Source organism: Chiloscyllium punctatum, chromosome 9 (assembly GCF_047496795.1).
Source record: "Chiloscyllium punctatum isolate Juve2018m chromosome 9, sChiPun1.3, whole genome shotgun sequence".
Lineage (NCBI taxonomy): Eukaryota > Metazoa > Chordata > Chondrichthyes > Orectolobiformes > Hemiscylliidae > Chiloscyllium > Chiloscyllium punctatum.
This window is the reverse complement of record NC_092747.1, coordinates 118,677,184-118,695,903: the sequence shown is the minus strand read 5'-3', so window position 1 is coordinate 118,695,903 and position 18,720 is coordinate 118,677,184.

Below are 18,720 nucleotides of genomic sequence, written 5' to 3'. Positions count from 1 at the left end.
TACAAATGATTTGGATGTAAGTATAAGCGATATAATTAGTAAGTTTGCAAGTGACACCAAAATTGGAGGTGTAATGGACAGTGAAGAAGGTTACCTCAGGTTACAACAGGATCTTGATCAGATGGGCCAATGGGCTGAGAACTGGCAGATGGAGTTTAATTTAGATATATGTGAGGTGCTGCATTTTGGGAAAGCAAATCTTAGCAGGACTTATATACTTAATGGTAAGATCCTAGACAGTGTTGCTGAACAAAGAGACCTTGGAGTGCAGGTTCATAGCTCCTTGAAAGTAGAGTTGCAGGTTGATAGGATAGTGAAGAAGGTGTTTGGTATGCTTTCCTTCATTGGTCAGAGTATTGAGTACAGGAGTTGGGAGGTCATGTTGAGGCTGTACAGGACATTGGTTAGGCCACTGTTGGAATATTGCTTGCAATTCTGGTCTCCATCCTATTGGAAGGCTGTTGTGAAACCTGAAAGGGTTCAGAAAAGATTTGCAAGGATGTTACCAGGGTTGGAGGGTTCGAGCTATAAGGAAGGGTTAAATAGTCTGGGGCTGTTTTCCCTGGAGCGTTGGAGGCTGAGGGATGACCTTATAGAGGTTTATAAAATCATGAGGGGCATGGATAGGATAAATGGATAAAGTATTGAGTACAGGTGTGGGGGAGTCCAGAACTAGAAGGCATAGGTTTAGGGTGAGAGTGGAAAGATATAAAAAAAGACCAAAGGGGCAACGTATTCACGCAGAGGGTGGTACGTGTATGGAATGAGCTGCCAAAGGAAATGGTGGAGGCTAGTATAATTGCAACATTTAAAAGGCGTCTGGATCAGTGTATAAATAGGAAGGGTTTGGAGGGATATGGGCCAGGTGCTGGCAGGTGGGACGAGATTGGGTTGGAATATCTAGTCAGCAATAATGACTTGGACCAAAGAGTCTGTTTCCATGCTGTACATCTCGAGGACTCCATGACTGTAATAAGAGGTAGTGTGTTGCTTAATAGCAATGGGTGTAGGGTATATTAACTAGTTAGGCATAATTAAGATGATCAGAAAAAAAATGCATTTTGGGCCCCATCTGAATCCATCAGGATCTTGTGCCTAATTCTTGACACAAAGTTTCAATGAATCATCAGGTTGGACAAAGCTTAATGCAATATCAGCCTCAACATTTTAGCACTGACCAAATCCAAAGCTGCTGAGCAGATTTTTGCCCTATGCTAGAAACTGCCCACTGCAGGAGATGGGGCTGGCTTCTCTCAAACTATATCCAAGTAGAGCTGGACTTGCAAAGCAGCAATAACAATGATCTGTGAGTCAGTCAAACAGGATTAGGGCTGGTAATTTGGAAATGGGAGGAAAATTGTCAGACTAGTGTCGAAGAGTGAGTTCAAAATGAGCAGAGGAAAGGAATTCTGTATCTAGTTCTGTAATGTTGATACTGAAGAGTTGTTTCTGTGATTGAGAATTAATGATCAGAAGCAGCATTGGCTGCAGAACAGCTGGATTAAAAATTACAGGCTGACATTCAATCAATTCAAATTAAAGATTGATCACTGTGACTTAGGAGTCTGCAAATTTATCTAACAGTGCTCTGTGTGGATCCTACTCCTCTCCACAAGCAATCAATTCAGGAATCATTCCTTGAATACTTGAAATTTGCTCCCTGATGATCTCCATCCCTTACTTGTGCATGCAGCAACCCTTATCAGACACAGTGGGGAAAGTTTTAACTTCACCATTTGCATCAGGTGAGAGGTACAAATAACACTTCAAACCCGAATCCAATTTGCCTGAAGTCTCTCCTTAACTTTTGAACAGAGGATGTAGGCTTGGTAAACAATGTGCTCTCTGGACATCTCTGACTCATTGAAATGCCTTCTTGAGATTGTGTGTCTTTGTTTTTTCCCATGTGTTAATTTTAAAACTGGTCAGCTGGCTTTCCTTGGATTTAGGAAACAAAGTCATAAGACGACCCCGTGCTTTTTGAACATTGCTTGTGGCCAGGGGAAAACAGAGTGGCTATCCTCCTCACCATCTAATAAAGCACCTTGCCAGTATTTGGACCCAACCTCTACCTCAGGGACCAAGCCCAATTCCCTTCCCTGATACTTTCTAACTGGCCTGTGTGGTTTTCCTACCTCCTCTTCCTCTTATATTTCTGTCGATCATGACCTTCCTCCTTCTTCCTGACTCCCAGCATACAAAATCAGTTTTTCTCCTATTTATCTTGACCTCTTTTGCAATCTTCTTCCCTCCTCCTCTCATCCTCCCAATCCCTGAAATCTCTTCCCCCTGGAGCTGATCTCATTGGTGGAGTTCCTGACTGCAACACCCTGTCCTCACCAAAACCCAGTCTAACCACAACTCTGCCAGGGACCACCCAGGCTCACTGGTCAGGCTCCTCGTTAAAACTGGAGCCAGTGTCCCCTCTCATGACTGTAAACATCACTCTCATCACCACAACAGACCTCAAGCTGGCTGGAGAAATCATAAGTAATTCAGGCATTCATTGACACATTTAGTAAACACTGCACTTGTTAAAAGCTAGATATCTTAAATCTCACTTTATTTCACACACTGAAATGACTTTACAGTTTGCATGCTGGCATTAATCGAATGGTGTTTTGGAGCCCGTGCTACAGAGTGACAGTCAGCAATTACTATCTGAAGCAATGTTTTAGTGGCAACCAGTTTGCTATCTATCACCTACAGAAGAATTTCTCTGGCTCTGGAGTAATTAATATAATGAAAGTTGGTGGCCGTATCACTGAATAACGACAAGTGGGACAGAAATCCAGCTTGTGGCTGTAACTCAACTAATAGCAATGCCATGTTTTTTTATCCAAAACAAAAATGGAAATTGCTGGAGAAACTCTGCAGGTCTGGCAGCATTGGAGAGAAAGCAGAGTTCACTGATCCTTCACTACTAGCAGTAGCTCAGAAAAAGTTGGGTATATGCTGAAGGCAAAGAGTGGTGTGGACAGGGAGATGGTGTTGGAGTAAGCGATAGATGGAGAGTGAGCCCAGAGGGAAAGAGTTAGTCAGACACCTGCGAAGATAACAGTAAACTAGGGAGAAAAAATGATTGTTAATGGGGGATCACAAGTAGGTGAAAATAGGTCCAACTGTTTCCATCTATCATTTGCTCCTTAGCTCCCTGCATTACCCCACCCCACACCCGACCTTCAGCATAAAAACTAACATTTTCCTAGCTACCATCAGTTCTGAGAAGGAGTCACTGGGACCTGAAACATTAACTCTGCTTTCTCTCCACAGATACTGCCAGACCTGCTGAATGTTGCCAGCAATTTATATTTTTGTTTCTGATTTCCAGCATCCACAGCTCTTTCAGTTTTTATTTTGAAAATGGTTTGGCCGTGCTGAAAGCAGCCAATGTCATGACACGGCCTAGCGTACAGGTGTGGCCAATGCACTCTTATCCATGTCCTTTACCAACTCCCACACCATCAACCCAATCCCAGACTTTAGCTTGTATATCAGCTTTTCCTAACTACTACCAGTTCTGATGAACCAGAAATATTAACTCTGTTTCTCTTTCCACAGATGCTGCCAGAATTGTTATGTTTCTCCAGCAATTTGTGTTTTTATTTCAGATTTCCAGCATCTGCAGTGGTTTATTTTATTTCCATGTTTTTTTATTGCTGTGGAATCTGTGGGCTCATTGTTTTCAGAGACAGACTTCCAAGCCTGTCGTGACTTGGAGATGCCGGTGTTGGACTGGGGTGGACAAAGCTATAAATCACACGACACCAGGTGATAGTCCCAACAGGTTTATTTGGAAGCACTAGACTTCGGTGAGCAGATCCTTCATCAGGTGGTTGTCAACCTAGATGTTGTATGATTTTTAAATTCCATTCCTGTGTACTGTTAACATGATGATATGAAACCATTATTATCCTAATGACCATCTGACTACTCCTGTTGTGTTCTATGACTGGTGTGAGAGAAAGATATGACAGAAGAATCAGTATCAACAAACATCACTCTTCGCAATTCATAGAATCCCTACAGTGTGGAAGCAGGCTATTCAGCCCATTGAGTTGACACAGACCCTCCAAAGAGTATCCGACCCAAACTCAACTCCCTACCCTATCCAAGTAACCTTGCATTCCCCATGGCCTATCCAAATAGCCTGCACATTCCTGGACACTATGATCAATGTAGCACGGCCAATCCACCTAACCTGCACATCTTTGCACTGTGAGAGGAAACCAGGTCACCCAGATGAAACTTACACAGACAAGAGGAAATGTGAAAACCCCACACAGACAGCCGCCTGAGGGTAGAATTGAACCCAGGTGTCTGCTGCTGTGAGGAAGCAGTGCTAACCACTGTGTGCACCCTAGAACTTTTTTTTAAAGTGAAATAAAGATATGGCAAAATTCTAGTTTTGTGCTCTCAATTGGTTATCCATCCTATTATTTCACCTGAATAGCTCAATATTTTCTTGGTTGTACAGGTAGAGCATCTCAAATCCCGATAGGTTCATATCAGTGGTATTTGAAAATAAATCTTATATTCATCAATTTTATTTGAGTAATGTTTTAAAACAAAACTTACCTGGGCAATTTCATTCAACACTATTGACAAGGTGTGGCTCCAGTCTAGTCCCCAGCTTTGCAGATTTATGTGTGCTCTATCCTGCTGTTTTCTGACCCTTGACCCCACCTGATCTGCCTTGACCCAACTTGCCCACTGTCCAGATTGTCTGACTCCAAATCCTGAAACATCCAAAATCCAGCATCGCCTTGGAAGTAATCCACTTTTACTTCAATTTTTACAAAGTTAAATAAATTTCAATTCTTTCTCTCTTTTCAACAGATAGCTTGAGATCTCTGAAGTTATCCATCCCCTCAATTTACCTTTAAATCTGATGTTATGTAAAACATTGTGAGGATGGCTAAGGAAGCAGATTTCAGCTTTAATGATTTGGCAGGATTTAACATTGAGTTAAAAGTAAAATCACTTTGTGTCCTATGGCATATAGCATTCTAGCAACACAAAACCTGGCAATAGCCCTTTGCTCTTGGAAGCATGGCACTCTCTTATATAGGTGCTCCTGATCAGCAATAAAACACAAAGAGGTATTTGACATAGCTGGACATACCAGAGATCAGAAAGCTGGCTGAAAAATCTTGTGTCTCCATTGCTTACTTGGAGGCATTTGGCATTAGAAAACTGAGAGACATTTTTATTTTAATAGCCATGGGAGTCTCTGTACAATTAATAAAAGATATTTTCAATTATATAAAGACCTTAAGAACATAAGGCATAGGAACAGATATTAAACAATTCAGCCCATTGAGTCTGCTCCGCTATTCAATCATGGCTGATAAGTTTCTCATCCCCATTCTTCCACTTTCTCCCCTTAACCATTAATCCCCTTGATGCTCAAAAACCTATAAAACTGGATTACTCAAAAGTGGTGAATTAGGCACTGACTAAAAGTGCTTCTGTTTTGATAAAATTATTTTCAACTATATTACTAATGGGATACCAGGTTATCCCACTTAAATATATCAAGAAGTATCAAGGTTTGTTTTAATGCAAATATTTAAAGAAAACTTAGTTCTAGCTATTTGCTTGCATTGGTTTCACTCTCACACTACTTTGGTAAGAAGGGTAAGTTCAATTAATTTAAGATGTCAAGCAAGTTTACTGTACAGAAAAATTGATAAATTGGAGTTTTAACAATTTACGGATAGATGCTTAGCCTACCATGTCGCTGCTTCTCATTGCTGTTAGTCATGTGTGTCATGCTGCTCCTCATCTCATAAATATACTCAACTTTTAAAGCATTAGCATAACACATGTTCTGACAACGTGAACTAGGCATGACCAGCTAACATTGTGTCTTAAATACTCATGGCTGCATGTGCCTTCTGATGCATCGATCCTCCAGTATTGAAGGTTTTGGCCAAAGCACTTGCACACGAGGTACTTTTGACTTAATTTTGCCTTTGCAAAGACTGTGGAAGTGCTGTGATGTGTGCTTGAAGATCTTTCCATGACTTGTTGGAGAGGGAGACCAGAGAGGTTTTTCGTTTGGTACACGAAGGCCTATTACAGTTATGGAAGCTACAGTAAAACCCTTTTTCACCTGCAACATGATAGGGAACATTTTACCCAGGTACCAGAATGATGAGACTGTGTGTGCAATGAGAAGGAGGAAGGCTGTCCACAGAGGCCTCTGACTTACAAGAATTATCAGCCAGCATTCTTCCTCTATCCATCTCAACCAGGACTGATGTTTGAGTTGCCTATGATTTAGCAAGGAAATGAGAACTTCCCTCAACAGGTTACAGGGTGATGAAAGCTTGATCAGTAGTCATTATCCTCAACCTCCAGAGAACTGAATCCATCCAGGCAGGATCAGGCAACATCACTAATATTTTCTAGCTTGCAGTCCACAATGCATCAGGATATTGGGAGAGAACCTGCATTCCAAGGACCTCCTCTTCTCATATCCTCCAATAAAATCACTATCAGAAGGATACATCACTTGTGTGTAGGCATCCTGAGATTAACTCATGAGGAAGATCACAAAGTATTGAAGAGAGATTTGGAGACCTTCCCTATTTATGTTGGATCCGCAAGTGGTTACTGACCCTTAATTTCATCAGAACATCATCCTGCTATCACCATTACTTTACCCTGCAATCCGATCACTGCAGATCACAGTATCGTAGGAACATAGAAATACAGGATAGGAGCAGGAATAGTCTGTTTGACGGTCTGAGTCTACTTCACCATTCATGGCTGATCATTGAGCTCAATGCTCTCATCTCACCCCCACTCCTTATCCTGTGATTCCTTTCACCACAAGAGCTATATCTACCTCCTTTTTGGAAACACATACTGTTTTGGTCTCAACCACTACCACCTTTACCTGACCAGGAAGTGGGAGTTGTCTATATCAGATGGGTGTTTAATGTGGGGATTGGGAGTTGTAAGCCCTACCTCGTTAAGATGAAAGGCATTGAAAGAAGTGCACCAAAGGCAGCATGGTATGGTGCAAATGGAAGAAATAACTCAGAGCTACTTTTGATGGCAGGATGTGGACTCCCAGATTGAGGGGAGAGTGGGATCTTGTTAATCCTGCGCATTAATAAGAAAGGTACTGCTACTGTCACCCCTTCTCCCATGAGAATGACCATAAGACCATAAGATAAAAGAGCAGAAATTCATCCATTCCACCCATCCAGTCTGCTCAACTATTCAATCACGGCTGACAAGTTTTTCAACCTCGTATTCTCGCTTGCTCCCCATGACCTTTGATCCCCTTGGCAAATAAGAACTCATCTATCTCTGTTTTAAATATACTGAATGACCTGGCCTCCCCAACATTCTGTAGCAATGAATTCCATAAATTTCCCATCTCTGGCTGTAGAATTTCCTCCAAATCTCCATTCTGAAGGGTCTTCCCTTTACTTTAAGGCTGTGTCCTTGGGTCGTCATCTCTCCTGCCAATGGAAGCATCTTCCCAACATTCACTCTGTCCAGGCCGTTCAGTATTCTGATAGTTTCAATTGGATCACCCTTCATTCTTCTAAACTCCATCGAGTATAGTCCCAGAATGGCCTCAATCACTGCAGTAGTCGATTTATATTAATTTCTTGAGACAAGTTGAGGGACAGATGTCACTCGTGGTCATGAATCCCAGTCCAAGTGGCCCAAGGTAGTGCTCATGAAATCAGTATCAGCAGAAGCGGTCTAGTCTAGAGTAGCTAGATGAAACATTTGCCAGGTTCAGAGTCCCAAAAAAGTCATGAGTGAAAATGGTCCACAGTTTATGGTGTAAATGTTCAGCGGGTTCCTGGACAATGATGGTGTCAGACAGGTGAGATCAGTTCCATATAACCCTGAGACAAACAACCAGGTGGAGAGATATGTACAAACCTTGAAGCAGACGTCAAAGGCCTCAGAAGGAGAGGGTTTGATAGGGCAGCAAATCAACAAGATCCTCACCAAGTACATGAACAAGTTAATGCTCTCCAGTGTCCTTAATGTTCAACCACCAGCTAACAACCATATTTGACTTACTATGATTGGAAGACACCAGAGAGGTCATAGAGCGAAATCAAGAAGGATAGATGGTCAGAGGGTGGGAACCTATTGGGTGAGAGTAGTTCACAGAGCAGAGGCCATCTTGGCCTGGATTCATACATCGGGGAAAATGGATCCCAGTGTTGGTGGTTCAGACAGAACCGTTGTCATATACGGTGTGGACCTGGGATGAACTGGTCTTCATGAGATGCTCAAACTAGTTGGTCACTGCATCTCACCAACTGAGGGGAATGTCATTCAGAATACTGAGCTGGTCCAGACGGGACCAGTGTTATCAATTGAGTCATCTATCTCCGAGTCAGAGTTGGCCATATCCAGAGGGAGACACAGGGTCACAGGGCACCAACAACCAATGGGAGAGGGACATATCTGTGGACCACAGGAGCTTCCAGAAGCCCAGAACATCACACTAGAAAACATTCCTGAGATGAAGAGACAGTCTTCAAAGAATGTCCACCTCCTGAGAGATGGTTATGTCAATGTAAACTATGGAAGGATTGTTGTCTTTTTTAATGTTTTTTGTATATATTTCTGATGATGTACATATGTTAGCTGCAATACCTGTATAATAGTTATAATTGTTGGATGTATACATATTGTTAAGTGGAGAATTAAAATAAAGAGGGGGAGGGTTATGTATGTAGTTGGGTGTGTGTTGCCCCTTTGAGAGAGCAAGTCAGGTGACCAGAAGATGGAGTTAGGGGAGGCAGTCTGTGGAACCGAGAGGTGTACAATAAAGTATTCCCTGTTCACATTTAATCTCCATCTACCTCAACTTCTGTTTATTTTTCACAAATATAAGAATCCCCTGGCCCCATGCAGAAAGATCACTTCCTTGTCTTTTATGATCTGCTGTGCCTCCTGGAAGTGTTATCTGGGCTGCTTCACCATTTAGTACACTTGCCCCTGCAGCCAACTGCTGTACAGACTCTCAGCAGCAGCTCCCTTATAATTAATGGTGCTCCTCTTTAAGATGAGCAGCCTGTCTTTAAGAAGTGCAGGCTCGCTGAAGCATGTGTTAGACATGCTTACAACTAAATCCCCTGTTGAGACTAATGTCAGCCACCAGCATGTTAGGCACTAGGCTGTGTATTACAATCGTTCAAATTAAGAAATACCATCAATTTTACATGCTTTCCGACTCAACAGGACAGGGCAAGGACTAATTGCAAATTGTAAAAGGCAGCACTGTATGTTTTATCCTGAAATGTGCTCCAATGATCACAATTAGAATTGTAGCTAATTTTAATTCTGGATGGGGGTGTCAACTGCATGATATCAGATCGGTTGAACACTATACACCAGTTTTGATTTCCTATTCCATTTGTAAATGGAAATCAGGAGTGAAGTATAAGTGCTTGTTTTTAAGTTGTCACTCAAAGTCAAAAATATAACCTGATTCCCTTCACCATCTTGTCTCTATAAATAGCTGCTTTTGGAACTGGACATAAGTGTTAAGCGAGTGTAATCCACATTTGCAATGGTGCAGGCTGTTGGTTGCTTCAATGTAAAGCTTTACAAATGAGAGCAATAGCTAGGCTCTTGTAACATACCTTAACATAAGACATCTGTCAGAAGTGTTTTTTTTTAAACTCATGGTTTGTATTAAGTAAAGGAAAGTGAAAATCTGCAATTGATAGGGAAAAAAATGAAATACATAAGCAGACCTTTTAACACTTGAGAAGAGATAACATAGATTATATTTTTTAGTAAAAATTGATAAATTGCCTCCTGATCATATAATCTTTCACAGAGCAAAGCCCACATTCCAGTAGAAAGTTTTGATTCTACCTTTTAGTTCATCATTCCAGCTTTCATGTTACAAATGTTTAAGGGGAACTGTCCCTTGAAGAGAGTTAAAAACTAACAGAAATACCTGACAGCACCAAGTGTTCTGATAAAGATATTATGCAACCTTTCAGTCCAGCAGCTAGGGTAGATGGTTGCCTGGAGACAAAAACTAATTTGAATTAGGCCAATCAGTTTACCCAAAAAAAAAACAAACTCCAATCCAGTTTGAATTGAGTATATTGACAATATTAAAAGCCAATGACACAATCTGATGCTTTGGGGGCATATAACCTGGGAAAATTGAACAGTTGAGAGAGAACTTCCAAAAGACCAACAGATGTAGACTGCTCATCAGGACTATCTGTAAGTTACCTGTCTAGAGAAGGAGTTTGTACAGAGAAAAAAACATCGACACCGATAGGGAGAGCAAATCTGCAAAGAGAAGATTCGACAGCTGGCTGGTCTTGAAATTTGAATTTTTCAATAAATCTTACTCAGGGATTTTATCACACTAGTATTATAGAGGGAAAAGTAAAAGATAGGTGAGAGGAAGGAGTTGTAAATAGCTGTTAATTAAATATTCTCTGTTATAATTTAGGAAACAAAGTTGTTAATTTTTACTTTAAATAGTCCTTGGCCGCTCCAATTTTCACAGATTACTGCACAGGGTAAATCTTTTCTGTGTTGCTGGTTTAAATTAAGCAGGAGGGTTTAACCCATGTCATTACAGTTTGGGGGTGCCTCATCAGGATTTGAATGGTTTAGGGGGCTTTTGTCCACAATTTGAACAGTTTGGGTCTTGGATTTGAATAGTTTTGGGGATATGAAAAATCCCGGCAGATTTAAACACTTATAGATTCCTGAAGAAGGGCTTATGCCGAAACGTTAATTCTCCTGCTCCTTGGATGCTGCCTGACCTGCTGCGCTTTTCCAGCAACACATTTTTCAACTTTAAATCCAGAGCATATCATCCTGAATCCCAGGGAGCTTGAGAAAGATGGCATTAGACCTTGAAGACCATTTTGAAAGCACACTGTTAGGGTTACACACATTGAGATAAAGGTATCCCATTCATATTGTTTGCCATTAGAGATGTCCCAAATGAATCTACTCAGTTTACTCCCTTCGATATTTGGGCATGAAGTGAGAGGCCCTTAGAAATTAATTCATAGGACCAAAGTCAGAGATCTCACAATTAGATTGTGTATCAGAGGTGAGGGAGAGACTAAATCGAGTAGGTGAGTTAACTAAACAGAACCTAAAGAGGGCATAGTGTAGAATGAAGTAGGTGGCAGCTAAAAGATCTGAGACTCGGACATTTTTCTGAGGAGATAATGTGTTAGTACTGTTACCAGTGGTAGATGATCCCTTCAAAGCCAGGTTTCGTGATCTCTATCAAATTGAGAAAACGTTGAGTCAGGTGAACTATTGAGTAAAGATGCCAGATATAAAAAAAAGTATTGGGTATGCCATGTGAACATGTTGAAACCGTATTATACAAGAGACAAAGAACAGGAGCAACAGGTGTTAGTTACTGCCCCGCAGAGTGAGAAATCAAATCCAGATGATGTGGATTTTGATATGTCTCAAAATAGAATCAAAAATAAAGAAGTCCTTGAAGAATGGGATGGGTTGGTAAGCTATCTGTCTCAGGAACATAGAACACAGTTGAAAGATTTATTACTGCAGTATAAGGACATATGTAAGAATCAGATGGGGAGGACTAATGCTATTGTCCATGAAGTAGATATAGAGAATACTGCTCCGATTAAAAAACACCCCTATCGGCTTAACCCTTTCAAAGCCAGACAGGTCTAGGAGGAGATGGAGGCCGTGCTTGACAAGGACATCATCGCACCAAGCCAGAACGAGTGGAGTTCGCCAATTGTCTTAGTTCCCAAGCCAGATGGGACTCAACAATTCAGTGTGCATTATCGGAAGGTCAACGCCGTTACAAATTTGGACTCACATCCAATTCCTAGATTGGAGGACTGCATCGAGAAAGTCAGACAAGCTGGTTACATCACCAAGTTGGGCATAATGCGTGGTTACTGGCAGGTACCTTTATCAGAGATGACAAAAGAAATTTCTGTGTTTCTAACCCAAATGGGCTATATCAGTTTAAAGTGATGTCCTTTGGATTGAAGAACGTACCCGCCATATTCCAAAGAGTCATGAACAGAGTTGTGGCTGGGTTAATAAACTGTGCAGTCTATTTGGACGATGTAGTGACCTTTAGTAAGTTCTGGAAAGATCACATGGTACAGTTGGCAGAGCTCTTTAAATGACTACGAGAAGCAAAACTGGGGATAAACTTAACTAAAATGGAATTTGTGAAAGCAGAAGTGACAGTCTTGGGGCATAACATCGGTCATGGAAGGTTGACCCCACAGAACACAAAGACAAAGGTCATTGAGGAATTTACACGACCAGGTAGCTCGAAGAAAGAGGTGTTCGATTCTTAGGACTCAGCAGATTCTATCGGAAGTTTATTCCAAACTTCAGCAGGGTAGTGGCACCGTTAACCGGTTTGCTGAAGAAAAACACAAAGTTTCAGTGGACAGAACAATGCCAGAAGGCATTTGACCATTTTAAATCAATATTAACCACCAAACCAGTTTTAGCTACACCAAACTTTTCAAAATCTTTTAAAGTCACTATCGATGCTCATGAAATTGGAGTTGGATCTGTATTCCTACCGGAAGATGAGGATGGGATTGAACTGCCAGTTGGTTAGTTTTCAAAGAAGATCAACATTCAACAGAGGAAATACTCCACAACTGAGAAAGGACTATTGAGTTTGATACTGGCCTTACAACATTTTAATATATATGTCACGAACAATGTGTCGCACATGGTTGTGTACACGGATCACAGTCTGCTTACATTCTTAGAACACTTTATAGACAAGAATATGAGACTAGTTCACTGGAGTCTTATGTTACAGACTTTTAATTTAAAAATCATGTATGTTGTGGGTCATAAGAATGTAATTACAGATCCATTATCGCGGATTTAACTGATAAAGTTTAGATGACATTTGTATTTATTTAATGCTATATAGAGAAGAAATCAAGGTGAACTTAGATTAAAGTTATTGGTATGTTAGGGTAATGTGTTTGAAGAATAGAAAACAAAAATGAAGCTATCTTTTCTTTATGATGGTTCATTTTTTTTTCTTAAGGGGAGAGGTGATAAGAAAGTTTAAGGAGTACTGAACCTTTAAGAGAGTTAAAAGCTTGCAGAACTACCTGACAGCACCAAATGTTCTGAATAAGATATAATGTAACCTTTTGTCCAGCAGCTAAGGTAGCTGGTTGCCTAGTGACAAAAACAAATTTGAATTAGGCCAATCAGTTTAAACTATACTTAAAAAAAAACCAAACTCCAATCCAGTTTGAATTGAGTATATTGACAATCTTCAATCTGATGCTTTGGGGGTATAAGACCGGGGAAAATTGAGCAGTTGGGAGAGAACTACCAAAAGACCAACAGAACTATCTGCTCATCAGAACTATCTGAGAGCTACCTGTCTAGAGAAGAAGTTTGTACAGAGAAAAACATCGACAACGACAAGGAGAGCAAATCTGCAAAGAGAAGATTCAACAGCTGGCTGGTTTTGAACTTTGAATTTTTCAGTAAATCTTATTCAGGGGTTCTATCATACTAGAGGGAAAAGTAAAAGATAGGAGAGAGGAAGGAGTTGTAAATAGTTGTTAATTAATTATTCTCTGTTATACTTTAAGAAACAAAGTTGTTAATCTTTACTCAAAATGGTTCTTAGCCTCTCGAATTTTCACAGATTATTGCATGGGATAAATCTTTTCTGTGTTGCCAGTTTAAATTAAGCAGGAGAGTTTAAACCATGTTGTAACATTCAGGTGTATGGCAAATAACAAACTGTGAACATATTTATCGAACAAATATTAACAGTGCAGTTGGGAAGTTTCAGAGTTTTGATCCAGTGACACTGAACGTGCAAAATATCTTTCCAAATCAGGATGTGGAATGGTTTGGAAGGAAATTTCATGGACATTCCAATGTATCTGCTGTCTTTGTCCTTCCATGTAGGTTCTCAATTACTGCCAGAGGAGATGTGATGAATTTCTGCAATACATCTTTCTGAGGTACAGCTACTATACAGCAGCAGTGGAAGAGGTGAATGTTTGCAGATGTGGTGACATTCAAGTAGGCTGCTTTGTCCTGAATGGTGTAAAAATTCCTCAGCATTGTTGGAGTTGCACTCATCCATAAAAGTGGGGAGTATTCCATCACACTCCTGACTTGGGCCTTGTAGATGGTGGACAGCTTCTGAAGAGTTCAGAGGTGAGTTCTGAGCTGCCAAATCCATAGTCTCTAACTTGTTTTTGCAGCCAAGGCATTTGTTTATCTAATTCAGTTCAGTTTGTGGTCAATTTGAGCCCTCAACATGTTGATAATGGGGATGACAATGTAATGAAATATCAAGGGATGATTGTTGAATTCTCCCTTGGTAGAGATGGTCATTGTCTTGCGCTTGTATTTGTCCAAATGTTAGTTGTTCCTTGTCAGCCTGAATCTGAATATGATCAAGGTCTTGATTGGTCATAGACTGTTTCACTTTCTGAAGTGTTGCAAATAGTGCAGAACATTTTCCAATCGTCAATGGGCATTTCCATTTCTGACCTGATGATTAGCAGGAGATCATTGGTGAAGAGCTAAAGCTGGTTGAGCTGAGGACATACTCCTGAGGATCTCCTGCAGAGACACCCTGTAGCCAGAGATAATCGACCTTCAGCAACCACAACCTTCCTCCTTTGTGCCAGGTATGAGTCCAACCAATAAAGAATTTTCCTCCTCTTCCTCGTTGACTCTAGTTTTGCCAAGGCTCCTTGATGCCACACTTGGTCAAACGTTGCCGTGATATCAGGAAATGCCACTTGCATCTCTTACCTCTGGAATCGAGCTCTTTTATCCATGACTGAATGAAGGCTATAATGAAGTCAGGAGCTGGGTAGCCTTGGAAAAATCCAAACTAAGAGTCTATGAGCAGGTTATTGATAATGAAGTTTATTGATCTCACTGACGGTGACACCTTCCATCGCTTTACTGCTAATCGAGAGTAGACTGATGGGGATTAATTAGCCAAGTTAAATTTATCCTCATTTCTGTGTACAGAACACACCTGGGCAAGTTTCCACATTGTCAGGTAGATGCCAGTGTTGTAGCTGTATTGGGACAGCTTGGCTAGGGGTGTGGCAAGTTCTGCAACATAATTCTTCTGTACTGTCACCAGTACTTCGTTAAGACCAATAGACTTTGAAGTATTCAGTGCCTTCAGCTGTTTATTGAAACCATGTGCAGTGAATTGAATTTGCAGAAGACTCTCATCTGCAATGCTGTGGTCTTCCAGAGAAGGCTGAGATGAATCATCCATTGGGAAATTTTGGTTGAAAATGGTTGCAAATATTTTAATTTTTTTTGTCCTAAATGTTTTTGTATTCAGATACTGGCCTCTTCCTTCTTTGATGATGAAGATTTTTATGGGAACTCCACTTCTCGTGAGGTGTTCAATTGTCAACATCATTCATAACGAGATGTGACAGGACAGTAAAACTTAGAGCTCAACCATTGGCTGCAGAATCATTTAACTCTCTTTGTCACTGGTGGTTCATTCTGTTTGACACAACTAATCCTGTTTTGTAGGTTGGCTCCTCATTTTTAGGTCAATCCAGTGCTGCTTCTGGCATTCCCTTCTGCACTCTCCATTGAACTAGAGCTGGTCCCCTGACATTATTGTACAGTCTATTCTGATATAAGGCGATAGTTCCATTCCTGTGCGATCCCAGGTTATAAGAAAATTGTGTAATAGCAGCACCATGTAAACTAATGGGACTGGAATCGTGATATAGCCAATACAGGTAAGGAAAGTTCGCGTTCTGCAAATAATGATTTAAGTTTTTCAATCGTATTATGGCCAACTTGCATTGAAGAAACGTGCGTTATAGCAGAATCAATTGCAATGTCAGAGTAGGTGGTACATCAGGCCATGGAATCGCAAACTGTTGTCAAACAAAATTCAGCTGCTGCTGATGGTCTACAGTACCTCATGGATGCCCAGAGCCGTGTTGCTAGATCAATTCAAAATCTTTCTCAGTTTCCAAATTGGTAGTGCCACACAATATGATGGAGTGCATCCTCAGCATTACAATGACACCTCACTTCCACAAGGTAAGAGTGGTGACAACTCCTGGTTACAAGTTGAAACATGTGCTGCAGGATGAGGTTAAGTGTGTTTCCCACTCTTGTTGACTTCCTCACTGACTGCGCAAAACCAGTTAAGGAGCATTCTCATAGAGTCATGCAGCACATGGAAATGGACCCTACGGTGCAACTCATCCACACCGAACATAATCCCAAAGCAAACTAGTCCCACCTCTCTGCTCCTGGTCCTTATCCCTCCAGACCTTTCCTGGCTATGTACTTATCAAAATGGATTTTAAACATTGTCTTTCAATTGTTCTACCACTTTTTCAGGAAGTTCACTTCAAACACGAACCACCCCATGTGTAAAACATTTACTCCTCATGTCTTTTTTAACTCTCTCTCCTCTCACCTTAAAAATATACCCCCAGTCTTGAAATTGCCAATCTAGTGAACAGACACCTACCATTTATCCTATCTATACCCCTCCTGATTGTGTAAACCTCTAAAATGTCACCTCTCAACCTCCTATGCTCCAGTGAAAAAAGCTCCAGCCTTTCTTTATATCTCAAACCTTCCAGACCCAACAACATCCTGATCAATCTCTTCTGAAACTTCTCTAACTGAGTAATGTCCTTCCTATAACAGAGTAGCCAGAACTGGACATAATACTCCAGAAGAGGCTTCACCAATGTTCTGTACAACCTCAACATGTCTTACCAACTCCTATACTCAAAGGACTGAGCAATGAAGGCAAGTGTGCTAAATACTTTTTTTAACCATCCTGATTATATATGACGCAAACAAGAATTATGCATCTGCACCCCAAGGTCCCTCTGTTCTACAACACAAGATGGTCCTTAGGACTCCATAAGCTCAGCTAATAATAGTGCTACAAAGCCAATCTGGGTGATGCATATTAAAGTTACTCAACCAGAGTACACTCTGTACCCTTGCCACCTTCAATTCTTTTACCAAGTAATGTTGAACATGGATGAACAGTTGAGAGGGAGTGGGATTGTGGGTGGTGTTAATTAGCAGGAGTTTCCCTTGCACTCTTTGCACTTCAGACTTCTGAATTCTCTCCCCATTTACAAAATAGCCCATATGTCCATATTGGGAAGAATCTGAATGGAAAAAGTGAGGACTGCAGATGCTGTAGATCAGAGCTGAAAAATGTGTTGCTGGAAAAGCGCAGCAGGTCAGGCAGCATCCAAGGAGTAGGAAAATCGACATTTCGGTGATTCCTGAAGAAGGGCTTACGCCCAAAACGTCGATTCTCCTACTCCTTGGATGCTGCCTGACCTGTAGCGCTTTTCCAGCAACACATTTTTCAGAATGTGAATGGTAAAAGCTAAATATTACAGATGGTAGATATTGTCATCAGATTAACTCACCCCGGTCAGCCAAATATTTCACTTCCCATAAATGTTGATGGGAGCCTCTGAAAATGTTGACCCTTTACCCATACTTTGGCAGTCATCCCATCAATCATTGACTATTATGATGAGGAGATTCAAAACTGGATAATCTCTGGCAGTTAACTCTTCTGTAAACTAGGAAATAAGACAAACCAGGGCAGGACATATGCAATTAATGGTAGGCCCCTGGGAGTGTTGCCATCAAAGACACCTAGGTTCCACAGTTCCTTGAAAGCGACATCACAAGTAGACAGGGTGTTGAAGAAAGTGTTTAGCCCTCGTGCTTTCATTGGTCAGTATAGGGGTTGGGACGTCACGTTGTGGCTGTACAGGATATTGATGAAGATTGAAGTGATGCTGGTCAGGCAGCATCTGAAGAGCAGGAAAATTCACGTTTCAGGAAAAAGCCCTTCATCAGGAATGGTACTGGGAGCCTCGGGGGTGCAGAGATAAATGTGAGGGGGTGAGGCTGGGGGAAAGGTAGCTGTTTGATGGGTGCGGATGAATTGGACTGAAGTGCCTGTTTATGTGTTGTACATCTCTGTGACTGTAAGTGTTTAAGCAACAAAGGCCTATTTGAGTAAACAAAGGTTCTAGTCTACAGACCTATTGCCTTCACTTGTGTGAGAGTGTATCAAGCAACACAAAAGAATGCTAGACAAACCCCATCTGTAATATCTCTTCTGCATTATTCAAATTCAATGAAACCACTGATACAAAAATACAAGTCTCCTTATTGAAGCCAGGTCTGCAAGGATTTGGGCAAAATGCCTGAAAAATCAACTTTGATGGGCTGGCCACTGTGAGAGCATGGCTAAAAATTGTCTTCCTGCCAGACTCTGTTCTCTTGAATGGTTAATGTTCCAGAAGAAGACAAAGAATATTAAGATGCCCTGCAGCTCATCTCAAAGCCCATTAACATCGAGATTAGGGACTGGGAGGATCCTACTATCAATCACTCAGCCTAGTGACAACTTATCCATCCAACAAAATTACGTTTGGAGTCCCGTCACCTTGATGATGAAGCAGAACAATAACGGAGAAAGAACAACCAAAAAGATTAAATAAGTGCTGTACTGGAGATGCAAGTAATTCAGAGGAGGATCTGCCCCCGTGTCTAAAGATATGTGAGTCAAGAATCCGTCTGCTTTAGACACTTAAAGTCCACAGGAGTGACTCTCTCCTCTCTGCCCTCTACCTTTGACCCGAACAGCAGTGAAAAGAGATGATAATTGCCTCA